The sequence below is a fragment of the Psammomys obesus genome, unplaced genomic scaffold (genome assembly GCF_907164565.1).
Source record: "Psammomys obesus unplaced genomic scaffold, mPsaObe1.curated_primary_1811, whole genome shotgun sequence".
Classification (NCBI taxonomy): Eukaryota; Metazoa; Chordata; class Mammalia; order Rodentia; family Muridae; genus Psammomys; species Psammomys obesus.
Window position 1 is genome coordinate 11137047 of NW_026585895.1, and position 12224 is coordinate 11149270.

The 12224-nt window shown below is 45.3% G+C and overlaps 1 protein-coding gene across 8 annotated transcripts in view; it reads left to right on the forward strand.

Moving 5' to 3' along the window:
- Wipf1 (WAS/WASL interacting protein family member 1) overlaps positions 1-12224 on the forward strand; it is a 106640-nt gene that overhangs the window by 33585 nt on the left and 60831 nt on the right. For 3 of the 8 annotated variants that reach the window (XM_055600286.1, XM_055600291.1, XM_055600292.1), the window contains exon 1: positions 9911-10009. The exons of 3 other annotated variants lie outside the window; for them this stretch is intronic. The gene's annotated coding sequence lies outside the window, so the exon portion shown is untranslated. Of the gene's footprint in view, positions 1-9910; positions 10010-10736; positions 10791-12173; positions 12191-12224 lie in introns of those variants that run through there. 2 more of the 8 variants (XM_055600293.1, XM_055600294.1) reach the window with 2 other exon arrangements.

Consider the following 12224-nt stretch of genomic DNA (forward strand, 5'->3'; position numbering starts at 1 on the left):
AGACCCTACCTCAAGGGAGAGGGAGAAGGAAGGGGAAGGGGTAGGGAAGAGGGAGAGAGAGAATTGAAGAAGATAACAGATGTTAATTTCCAGCCTAGATACACATACGAACTGAGCAACATATATATATGCATCTTGGTTCTTAGAACTGTCTTGGTTAGCTCTAGAATTCTGTGTTTATGGAGGTTCTTAACCTCATCTTGGATGATAGCAGAGTTTTTCTTTTTATGACTAACAATGATCTTTATTCCTGAAATATTTTGCATTGTATAATTATCGTCTTGAAAACACTCACATTTTCCTAATTTACCTTCATAATAGGAACTTTCTGAACATTATTTTATTTCATCTTTTAGGTATTTCTTCCTTTTGTTGAACGTAGTTTTGTCTTTTCTTGTATGTATCTCTATCATGATTGTCCCTCCCTCTACTCCTCCCAGCTCCTCCCCCACCTCCTCCCATCCGGATCTATCCCTTTTCTAAGGGATAGAAAAGACTTCTAAGGGATAGCAATAAAATAGAATAAAATAAAATAAAATAGGAATGAAAATCAACACATCGAAATAGAACAAAACATACAGAAAGAAATGAGCCCAAGAGAAGGCACATGAGAAAGAAACCAACTCATTCTCACTCTCGGGAATCCCATAGAGACTCTAAACTGGAAGCCACAATAGATATGTAAATGACCTGTACAGCAAAAAGAAAGAAGGATATATGTGTGTGTTTATATGTGTGTGTGTGTATGTGCATAATTAAAAGAAAAGAAAAAAAAAAGTCCTGACACAACATTGCGATACAACAAACCAACAAAGATGCCTGTGGGTGTTCTGCCCATGGGCATGCCACCTACCCTCAAGAGAAGTTTGTGTCCCCAGCAAGACTCCCTTGGAGGAAACAATTTTCTGTTTGCAAGTCATTATTGATTGGAGTTAGCTTCTGGGTTAGGGGACACATGTGTCCCCTTGTCACTTCAGCCCTAGGACCCCATCTAGAACAGACCCATGCAGGCAGTAGGGCTTTTCTGTGTCCCTAGCCTGTCTTTTTGTGAACAAAGGAATCTGGCGTTTCCTTTCTGTCTTGATTAGTGGTAAAGATGAATGAACAGCTTGGTTGCTTGTAATGCAATTCCGTCGTGCTGAAGGAAGCCAGCTTGGTTTATGGCGTCAGGCCCTATGGATGCCAGCGTGGCTGCACCAGGTAGCACCTCTCGATAATTCTGGCTTCCACTGCATTGCAGTCACACAAACAATGTCCCACTGTGTGGCACAACATCGAGAGAACTTTGTTGACCTTTCAACTTCCCTCTAGCTCTTCCAAGGGCTCAGAGATCTGGTGTGTGCAGTCTTTTCGAATGAGTGCCTTGCCTGATGAAATGCCTCAAAAATCCCCTCACAGTTTCTGAGGGAAGCAGTTGCTCTCTGGCGTGTCTGGACAAGCTGACTTACCCCAGGACGCTCTGACCAGCAAGTCTCTCATGGTGCTCATCTTCTCCCTGCACAGCCCACAGCAGAGTGCATGGGCTCTGTGGCTCGTTTCTCTCAGAGATGGAGCAGCAAGGGGGCAGTTCACACATGAGTGGAGATGACACCGGATGGAGCCAGAAACTTTCGGTGTCCAATCCCAGTTCCATCAGTTATTTACTGTTTGGGGAAAAAATACCTTTTATTCTTGGAAGGTTGCTCTCTCCATTTGGGGTGCTAAACGTGAGGGTGATTAAAAATGATTTAATTATGCTAAAACAAAAACACCCTTATCAGGCTTTCTAGCACCTCTTCTCCGTGGTCCTAGCTAGCCAGTTTTTGAGCAGTAAATCGTGTTACTGGACGGTAGTTAAGTTGTTTCTAGACCTCTATCCCTCTCCCTTCTTCATTGTCACTCCAGCCTGAAAACTTAAGTATGGAATTTAAATGTTAGCCCTCATTCAAATGCACACACTGTAGATGGAAAATGGGGGGAAAAAAAAGGAGTACAACCAACACACATGCATTTTGTGGCCAGAACTTCATCCACCCAGCCCTAGTCATACCAATGTTTAAATAAATGACAGCTACCCCGTTTCCAGAAAGGAGAAGTTTGCTTCTCTTGTTACCCCGCCTTCTTAGCTACCATTAGAGAACTCAGACTTCCAGCCTCTCACTGGTCTAACATCATCTTCTCAGTTGACTTCCTTAGCTCTTTAGAGGATGTGCTGGCATTCCTGTGCTCCTGCCTCATTCTAGTGCCGATGTCTTTCTGGGTGACTTAGGAACCAGGAGTGAGGGATTGAGAAACCCCTTGGGCAGCCTCCTCAGACACGTCTACAGGTTTTCCTAGTGTCTGTGGGTCTCAGAGCCTAGAGTTCTCAGTCATCTTCCCCAGGAGGGGCGTGCTGTGTCCCAGCTTCGGGTTCCTGGCTGTCCCTCTACTCCACACTATTGGTGAGAACTATAGCCCACCCTCCATCCAGGAGGAGGGAGTGAATGGTGAGGAGGAGGGAGTTGCAGTCTGATCTTTTAGATCAATGTCTAGAGCCTGGTGTAGCAGTGATTGCATATTTGAGCCCAGTCTGAGCTTCATAGCAAGACTCTGTCCCATCCCTCATTTACCCACAAAGAGAACGGTTTCTGGTGCCGTATGACGTCATCCTTTCACTCTGCCATTATTGTTACTAACACGAAGTTGTCATTTCATTTCCTGTAAACAGTGACTTCACTGCTACCAGGCCATGCTGGCATTGCTCTGGCGTTCACCCAGAAAGGCCACATGTGTTTGATAGCTAGAGAAAAGTGTAGGTGGGATTTCTAAACCATTAACATTGAAAGCACATTTTCATAATTAAGGTTAGAGGATATATAATAAAAAGTATAGCCAGTCAGCAAAAACTAAGTGTGGGGGGGAACTAAAAAGGAAATATAATAATACATATACTACAATAGTAGGAATAAGAGAAACAAATGTGAGTACATTGTGTTCTTCTAATAAAACCGTTGGGGCTCACATACATTAAAAAGATAATGTAGAGACAAAGTTCAATGGTAAAGCGCTTGTCTATCATAGTTGAGCCATGTGTTCAACCTCCAGCACTAGAAAAACAAAAGCCTCTCTGGCTGTATGCTATCTTTAGGAGTGTATGTCAATTGGCATTACACAGAAATTCAGCAATACCTGCTAAATGCTAACTGACAAAATTGGAAAGGGAAATATTAATATTAAAATATTAATATTAAATATAAAAAGTGTAAGCAGTCATAAAGAAACAAGAGTATAAACCCCAGTACAAGTATAAACATTAATGTGAATGTCTGTCTTATCATTTAATTAGATTAAGCAAAATCCGTTAGTGCATTTAAAATAATAGAAACACATGAAGTAAAACTAAAGTGTAAAAATACAAATAAGCTTTCTCTTAATTATATTAGGAGAATTTAACAAAAGCCTTTCAGAATTGATTCAGTGGAAAAAAAAAATAGAGTCTTTGAGTGACATCAGGGTTACTATTAACCAAATAGAAACAAAGTTATTTGTAGAAAACTTGGATTAAATGCTGTTTTAAAAGCCTTTGTTTACCCAAGATCCTCCTCCTTGCTTCGCTTCTTTTAGTGTACAGATTTTAGTATGATTATCCTATATCATAAGTCTAATATCCACTTATAAGTGAGTATATACCATGTGTGTCTTTCTGCTTCTGGAATACCTCACTCAGGATGATCTTTTCTAGTTCCCATCATTTACCTGCAAATTTCATGATTTCCTTGTTTTTAATTACTAAGTAGTATTCCATTGTGTAAAAGTACCACAATTTCTGTATCCGTTCCTCAATTGAGGGACATCTTTGTTGTTTCCAGACTCTGGCTATTACAAATAAAGCTGCTACAAACATGGTTGAGCAAATGTCCTTGTTGTATACTTGAACATCTTTTGGATATATGCCTAGGAGTAGAATAGCTAGATCTTGAGGTAGCACAATTCCTAATTGTCTGAGAAAGCAGCAGATTTATTTCCAAAATGGCTCAATCCTTATTCAGAAAGACAAATGGGATAAACCTTGGAAGATGGAGAAAACAGGGAACAAGACAGGAGCATACCACAGAGAGCCTCTGAAAGACTCCTCCCAGCAGGGTATCAAAGTAGATGTTGAGATTCATAGCCAAACTTTGGGCAGAGTGCAGGGAATCTATGAAAGAAGGGGGAGATAGAAAGACCTGGAGGAGACTGGAGCTCCACAAGGAGAACAACAGAACCAAAAAATCTGGGCCCAGGGGTCTTTTCTGAGACTGATACTCCAAACAAGGACCATGCATGGAGATAACCAAGAACTCCTGCACAGATGTAGCCCATGGCAGCTCAGTCTCCAAGTGTGTTCCTAGTAAGGGGAACAGGAGCTGTCTCTGACATAAACTCAGTGGCTGGCTGTTTGATTATCTCCCCCTGAGTGTGTGTGTGTGTGTGTGGGGGGGCAGCCACAAAAGAAGACAATGCAGCCAGTCCTGATGAGACCTGATAGGCTAGGGTCAGATGGAAGGGAAGGAGGACCTCCCCTATCAGTGGACTGGGGAAGGGGCATGGGAGGAGAAAAGGAAGGGAGGGCAGGATTGGGAGAAGATGAGGGAAGGGGCCACAGCTGGGATACAAAGTGAATAAACTGTAATTAATATAAAAAAATTAATTTGTTTAGCTGACCAAGAAAAGGAAGAAAATGAGACATGAGTTGACCACAGGTAGCAACAGAGAAGTACTGAAACTTTTGGGTACTTTTGTGTGTGAGAGAATTTAAAACCTATTTTTACTTATGACACATGAAATTGGACATATTTATGACTACAGTCTATGGTTTAACACATGTATATAATGTTGAAAGGATAGGGCCAAGGCAGTCGGTGTATCATCTGCCACATTTCTCCTTTCTTTGTGTTTTGAACAAGTAAAATTCTTTCAATTGCTCTCTGCTTTGAAAATACACAGTTAATTGCTGTTAGCCACAGTTACCTGGCTGAGCCGGAGGACATTTGAATTCACTCCTCCCATCCAGGGGCACCCCAGTATCTGTTGGCCATCTTTTTTCTCCCCCTTCTTTTGCCCTTCCCAGCCTCCGTAAGCGCCATTTCGTTTTCTTCATCTCTCAGTCAACTCTTTTGCACCTGAGAAAGTTTGCCATCCGTCCTCCTGCATTACTTCAGCTCACCTGAGGTTCTCCGGTTCCAGGCACCCTGCAGCAGGTGTCAAGACTTCGTTCTTTACTGTGGCTGAGCAGTAATTCCATGTTGCCTTCTGCGGGTGGACGGCCTCGCTGACTGCTGTGAGGCGAGCTGTGACAAGTGTGGGCAGGAGTTCTGTCCTCAAAAACACACCTTTCCTTTCCACAGCAATGGGAATGCTGAATCTTATCGGGAGTTTCATTTTTAGCTTTTTTTGAGGAAACTCCATTGCGCTTTGCATTATGGTTGCACTGATTTTCACGCCCACTAATGCCGTATGAAAGTTGTCCTTCTTGGCATCCTCAGCCAGCATTTGTTATTTTCGTTTGCTTGTTTGTGAGACAATAGACATTCTAACTGGAGTGAGATGATATTGCACTGTGGTTTTGATTTGCATTTCCCTCATGGTCAGAGAGCGCTGAGCTTACAAGTTGGTATCAAACTCCTTGGGAGAAGCTGGGCGGTTTGGTGAGTCTAAGTTTGCTTTCTTAGATGTAGAGTGGAGATGATCCCAGCTAACTCAGAGCATTGTGACGAGAATTAACATCTATATGTAAAGCACTCAGCTGGGTGTCTCCGAGGTAAATGACTGATGCAGACAGCCAGCATAGCCGCCTCTTCTGTGTACAGGTGGGATGATTAGGGCACCATCAATACTTTAGCACTTTTTACTTGTGCTAAACAGTGATGTTATAATATCCAGGTTCTGCCTACCTAGAGGAAAAGGTTGAGCATTTTGTCTGTATCCATTTGGGAAATATGGCAGTGGTGAATGGTTGATTTAGTCCCCGCTCTATAAGGAAAAGCCTGATGCTTCCAAATAAAAGCGGTTCTGGCCACGGAGAAAGGAACCGTGGGCTCTGCCGGTCTGCACGCGCCTGCCACCCTCAGTGGAGAAGCAGATCAAGAACCCCCACCCACACTGCTGTCCCCATGGCTGGCGGCCTGCTGTGAGGCACATGCTCCTGGTCCACCATGCTGGACTTCTCCAAGCCTGTGGCAGTGCCCACTAGCTCCTCAGGCATGGAGTGAAGAAGCAATCACTAAAGGAGTCAGAAAGCAAGTTCTAAAAAGAATTTAACGTCCACCCCTCCCCCTTCTAATCATCTGTGTTCAGAACTGGGTGTGAATTTTGTGATTTGAGGGAAATAGATGGATTTTAAATGCAGGAATTTTAACTGCTACTAGATACCATCTATTTCCCTCAAATCACAAATTTACACCCAGTTCTGAACCCAGATTAGAAGGGGGGAGGGTTGGAGTGAGGTATCCCAGAAGCAGAAAGACACACATGGTATATATTCATATATTATATTAGACATATGACATAGGATAATCATACTGAAATGTGTACACCTAAGGAAGCTAATAAAAAAGGAGGACTCTGGTAAGATGCTCAATCTTCATTCAGAAAGGCAAATGAGATGGACATCATTAGAGAGAAAAAACAGGGAACAGGACAGGAACCTATCACAGAGGGTCTCTGAGAGATTCTACCCTGCAGGGTATCAAAACATATGCTGAGATTCATAGCCAAACTTTTTGCAGAATGCAGGGAATCTTATGAAAGAAGGGGGAAATAGAAAGACCTGGAGGGAATAGGAGCTCCATAAGGAGAGAAACAGAACCAAAAAAATTTGGGCACAGGGGTCTTTTCTGAGACTGATACTCCAACCAAAGACCAGGTATGGAGATAACCTAGAACTCTTGCACAGATGTAGCCCATGGCAGCTCGATGGCTGGCTCTTTGATCACCTCCACCTGAGCAGGGTAGCAGCTTTACCAGTCCACAGAGGAAGACAAAGAAGCCAGTCCTGGTGAAACCTGATAGGCTAGGGTCAGTTGGAAGGGGAAGAACACTGCCCCATCATTGGACTGGGAGAGGGGCATGGGAGGAGAAGAGGGAGGGAAGATGGGATTAGGAGGGGAGGGAGGAGGGGGCTATAGCTGGGATACAAAGTGAATAAACTGTAATTAATAAAAATAAAATAAAAAACAAACAAAAATCCATCTATAGACAGACACTATATGCCTAACTACTTAAATAAAATCCTTGTTCAGTTGGGAGGAAATAAGGGAAGATAGTTAATTGATGTTCATTGGTCCCAACAAGAGTTAATGGATCCCTGTTTCCCTTGCCCCAAGACACCATCAAATGTAAGATACTTTCTTAGTTTTTAGTGTACTTTTCTTTGTCCCAGAAAATATCAGCTATGACTAATTACTGATATCACTGATATTACTTACCTATCCTATTGACATGTAAAATGTTAGTCATAGAAGTAAGTAGGTATAGAATATTTGGGCTCCCTGTGCTATCTCAAATTTTCGATAGCTTTCGACTGCTCTAAAACATAACATTCTGCCAGGCGGTGGTGGTGCACACCTTCAGTCCCAGCACTGGGGAGGCAGAGGCCCTGGGATCTATGCATTCAAGACCAGCCTGGTCTACAGACGGAGCTCTAGGACAGCCAAGGCTACACAGAGAAACCCTGTCTTGAAAAAACAAAACAAACAAATAAAATCCTAAAGATTGCAAGGTCGGGGAGAGAGCTCACCGGTTAAAACCCTTAGCATACAAGTGTGAGGGCAAAGGTTTGGATGTCCCAGAAGCCACGTAAGTGCTTGCTGTGCGTGGCATTGACTTGTAGTTCCAGCCACGGAAGGGCTCCTCAGAGCCATCCGGTCAGCGACATCAGTGATGTTGGCGAGCTCTGGGCTCGATTGAGAAACCCTTCCTCAATGAGCGAGGTGGAGGGGCAGTTGAGGATGCTTCCCAGTATCAGCCTTGCACCTCCACATGCACTGGACACACATCCATGTGCGCCCTGCACACGTGTGCCCATACACATGAAAACATACACCCCCACACATGCGCACTGCACGCACACGGAAATGGAAAAAAATACATCTTAAAAAATTTTAATTAAATCTTTCTTTTTTTTAATTTAAGATTTAAAGACAGAAGAAGCATCCACATAGAGAAGCCAGGTTAGGTGTTTGAAGACCTTTACTGATCCCCCACACCACAGCACTTAAGAACATATAGACCCCCCCCCCCCAGGGTGAGCAGCCTTACCAGGCCACAGAGGAGGACAATGCAGCCAGTCCTGATGAGGCTGATAGGGAGGGTCAGATGGAAGGGGAGGAGGACCGCTCCTATCAGTGGACTGGGGGAGGGGCATGGGAAAGATGAGGGAGGGAGAGTGGGATTGGGAAGGGATGAAGGAGGGGCCTACAGCTGGGATAAAAAGTGAATAAATTGTAATAAGTAAAAAAAAATAATTTAAAATCTTAAAACAAACAAATAACAACAACAACAAAAACAAACAAAAAAGAACATACAGACCCACTTAGTGGGAAACAGAACTAGATACTGAAGTCAGTATGTGATGTGTCTAAATGCTCTCACGTGTTCACAGAAAGCCCTTACCTGTTCTTCACCCACAAAGTTCTTGGCAGTGTCTGATTCCAAGATGGTGAAGGTTTACCATTATTTGTATTCTAGAGCTAATGCCGTGTCTGTGGACAGCCATCTTGGCTCAGCTGGCTAATCCAGATGTTCAATGATTCAATCCCCAAACCAGCTGTCAGCTGTCAAGACGGGAGAAGAGTGACTTGTGTCTCCAAAGCCAGGGTTGTAATCATGTGGTGAGAGTCTAGAGTCTGAGTGCTGCCCACATCACCCATTCAGGGCTTATTCCTTCCTGTGCAGCTCACGTGGAAACCACGCTGAGGAAAGACATGGGAAAAAGTTCCGACACTTGACCACTTGTCTATGGTCACCTTGCTAAAATCCAAAAACAAAAATTCCTTTTAAAGCATTTTTGAAAAAAAAAAATTATGCTGGGGTGGACAAAAAGAAGCCATCTAGTTTTGAAGAGTTGAGTTGAACAAATTGGAGAATATTCCAGCTGGTCTTAGGACATAGTTTTCCTCCCATTTACCACTTCGTACAACCACAAGTTTCTGCGTGGTTGGACCCTCCTGAGAGCTGGGGTGATTATCAGAGGAAAGAGGATGGTCGGGCAGGAAAGCCAGAAATGGCTCTGCCAGCCTTCTTCCCTGGCCAGGGCCAGGAGGGACACAGTTAGTCACCCTCTCTTCCTTTGCTGCCAGGCTAGCATCAAAGTCACTTAGTTCAGGGAGGCTGACAACACAGTGGCTTTGTTTCCTAACCCAAGAATTAGGGCACAGCGTCTGACAGCTCATTACTAAACAGGCCGTATGAACTTGAGCCTCTCTGAGGAAGTTCAGGGTGAGTGGCCACGGTTGTAGCAGGACCCAGAAATGGGAGCCACGACCTGGTTCTGTTCTGCTGGCAGCGCTGCATCCCCTAGAGGTAAGTGTGGCGATGTCTTAGGAACGGCACCACGAAGTGCCCTTTCTTAGAAGTCTCTAGGGTGGGCATCAATATTAAAAACCCAACTGCGGGAGAATGTCCAAACCCCAGGCTGTCATATCAGGTTGTGGAACCCCAACTCTGGGCTGGAGAGCCTGGGGCAGCGAATCCCCTCTTCACCTGTTTCCCTCTGTCCCATAAAGCCGCATCTACCTCCAGTCTCATCTCCTCTCTACCTGTGTGCTCTGTGAATACCCGGGAACCCCTGCAAGAAGGTGGCCTTTTCTATAGGCGCATCCCCCTCCCCCCGTGTGAAGGAGCAGCTGGCCGACTGTATCACATGCCTCTGAGCAGTCACAGAGGCAGGCAGAGGTGCACTGAGGAAGCGCAGTGTCACATGCGGCCTCACAGGAAGCTGGCCAGGAGATAGAGAGGACTGCCGAGCTCAGTCGGTCCCCCACCCCCCTCCCGGCGGACTAAAGCAGCACAGGTTAGTGTCTTTTTCCTTCTAACACACCCTCCATGGGGACTCCAAAATACCCACCCGGGTGACCCCCACTTCCTTTGAACTGACTCTTTAAGTGTGTCTGTGACGAAAAGAAACTGCCCCGCCTTTGAGTGTAAGAGCCTGTGCAGAGCTGGTGACTGCACGTTGTTAGAGGAACAAACCCTGAGCCTCTGCGGTGAGAAATGAAATTCTCAGAATCGCTGGCTTCCTTGTTTGGAACGTCTCTGCCTTTAAAAAGAATAAACTTCAGATGTTCCTTAAGTAAGTTATTTTGTGCATTGCAGCTAAGCTGCTTCTCCTTTTTTTTTTAACTTATTAGCACAAATCTGAAACAGGGCTTGATCAACTTGTGTTTGCAGATATGTGTGGGGTGTCTGTGAGGTGTTAGAGAAAGAAATACTGTGGCTAAAAAATACTGTGACTAGAAATACTGTGGCTTCAAGGCTATGTGCAAGAACTTCCTGTTTTATGGACTTTTCAACTCATAAACCTATGAGGTTTTTGGCTTGCATTTCATGACAGAATAACTTTTCGGGCCCATAGGTTTCTTTCTGCCCACCCCTCTTCCTTCCTTCCCCTCTTTACCGAGCTGTTGGGGAGAGAAGAGGGGGCAGGGCAGCCTGGGTGTAGTTGGGGAAGTCCTCAGATTGAGAGGCAGCACAACCTGGACTAAAGCTGAGCTGCTTTGGACGAGCCTCCGGGCTTGGTGGTGACTAGAACCTTCCGTCCCCTCTCTTGTGCTTCCGACGGTAGAGAAGATTCGGTGAGTCTAATGCCATGCCGGAAAGGTGGGCAAAGGGTTATGGGAGGAGTTCTCCGGAGCACCTAACCAGCCCGGAACTGATCGTCTGGTGGCCATTGAGGGAACGCTTCCACCAACAGCAAAGTCAACAGAAATTCTGACACAGCGACCTGGCTGCTTCCAGACCTGGAAAGGAAAATGTCTCAAGTCTGAGTCAAGAGGAGGAAGGAGGTCAAGGCTTTAGAACAGCTTGAGTTAGCCAGGGAGGCTGTCTTGCTTTTTTGGGGGGGAGGGGGCTGGGGCTCAGTAGGTAGAGCACTTGTCCGGGGTGCCCAAAGCTGGGGTTTGATTTTAACGGCAGCACCACATAAACTGGGCGTGGTCATGCCTCTGCCTGTAATCTCGGCATCTGGGAGGTGGAGGCTCAGAGGGTCGGGACCTGAGGGTCTTCAGTTATACAATGAGTTCAAAGCCAGCCTAAGCTTACAAGAGACCTTGTCTAAAAGCAAACAAATGCATAAACAAATAAATGGCCACCACGAGAGAGGACTAGAATCAGTTTCCTGTTTCCTCTCTCTCGGGTCCAGCTTGGGTATCCTAATGTGTCTGTCCTGAAAAACAACAAGGGGTGAAAGGCGAGTGGATTCACGTGTTGTTTACATTCCATTAGTGCAGAATAACCAGGACAGCAATGAAAGTTAAAACTCACTGTTGGTTATGTACTCGGATTGCAGCATACTTTTCATTTTTTACTATCTTGTTGTGCAAGAAAGTGGAGAGAGAGGAAGCTGGTGCCGAGGGAGGGCTCTCTCCACTGAGATCTGAGCCTCACTGAGTCCCTGACACCATTCCCCAGTGCTGACAGGGGCAGAGCATGATTTCAGGGGTGCGGTGTTGGGGGTGGGACAGGGCAGACTGGGTGTCCCCGCCACTGGAGCCTCTGGCACGAATGCCTGATGGAGAGAGTGACATGAGAACTGCCATGGGCTGCCCTCCTGTCCCATCCTACCCTAGAGCATGAGGGAGGGCTGGCAGCTTAGCAATGGACGGACGGGCATCCCTTGAAGGAGCGCCTCTTCTGGTTCTGCTTTGCTTTGCAAAGTTCATCAGAGAGCTTCCCTGTTCAGGGAGGTTTGTGTTATGCTAATCTGCTGTTCATAGTAGAAAGGGCCTTTTTATTCTGCTACAATGCTTTCCAGGTGGGCCTGATGTCTTCTCTCTCTCTCTCTTTCTCTGTATATATGTGTGTATGTTTGCATCATTCCAAAAGCTGTTTCTATTTCTTCTTCTCTCCTTAGGCATTTCTTTGCCTCTTTTCCAGCTTTCTGTTTCCACTGTGTTTGAGACGCCAGAAAAAGCCTACGAAGGGTTCTCCTTACACATCATCCTGACCTCCGGGCTGAAAGGGGTCTGAAAGAAAGGTAGATCCAGGAGAGCAGTGTCGGGTCATGCTGG